This window comes from Gossypium arboreum, chromosome 10 (genome assembly GCF_025698485.1).
Source record: "Gossypium arboreum isolate Shixiya-1 chromosome 10, ASM2569848v2, whole genome shotgun sequence".
Lineage (NCBI taxonomy): Eukaryota > Viridiplantae > Streptophyta > Magnoliopsida > Malvales > Malvaceae > Gossypium > Gossypium arboreum.
The window spans coordinates 32,289,161-32,289,865 of record NC_069079.1 but is presented as its reverse complement, the minus strand read 5'-3'; the positions used below and the strand labels follow the sequence as shown (position 1 = coordinate 32,289,865).

Sequence of the window (705 nt, the reverse complement as noted above, 5' to 3'; positions counted from 1 at the left end):
CTGGATGTACCTGAGTAGAACCAAGTAAACCATCAATCTTTTTATTTAGAAGTTCTACCTGGTTTGACAGCATAGTAACCGAATCAACGTTATAAACGCCTGCTGTTTTAGTTGGCTTAGTCCTTATAACTTGCCACTGATAGTTATTCAGTGACATTTCTTCAATAAATTCGTAAGCCTCTTCATGTGTTTTGTTGTTAATGGTTCCCCCGGCTGCTGCATCAATCATTTGCCTTGTCGAGGGGTTCACACCATTGTAGAATGTTTGAACTTGCAACCATAGAGGTAGTCCATGGTGAGGACACCTTCGCAGTAGGTCCTTGTATCTCTCCCATGCATCGTAAAGAGTTTCTAACTCCATCTGCACAAACGAAGAGATATCATTACGTAATTTGGCTATTTTAGCTGGCGGGAAATATTTTAATAGAAATTTTTCGATCATTTATTCCCAAGTAGTAATTGAACCTCGTGGTAACGAGTTCAACCACTATTTAGCTTTCTTCCTCAATAAAAAAGGGAATAACTGAAGACGAATGGCATCGTCAGAAACACCATTAATTTTAAATGTATCGCAGAATTCCAGGAAATTTGCCAAGTGAGTGTTTGGATCCTCATCCTGCAAACCATCAAACTGAACAAATTGCTGTATCATTTGAAAAGTGTTAGGTTTTAGTTCAAAATTATTTGCAGCAATAGTAGGCCTAA

The 705-nt window shown here is 38.2% G+C and overlaps 1 non-coding gene across 1 annotated transcript; it reads left to right on the top strand.

Moving 5' to 3' along the window:
* Positions 1 to 287: 287 nt before the first annotated feature.
* On the top strand, positions 288 to 393 carry LOC128282771 (small nucleolar RNA R71). Its single transcript, XR_008273125.1, has one exon. It is a non-coding gene; the product is annotated as a small nucleolar RNA R71 (small nucleolar RNA).
* The last annotated feature ends 312 nt before the right edge of the window (positions 394 to 705 follow it).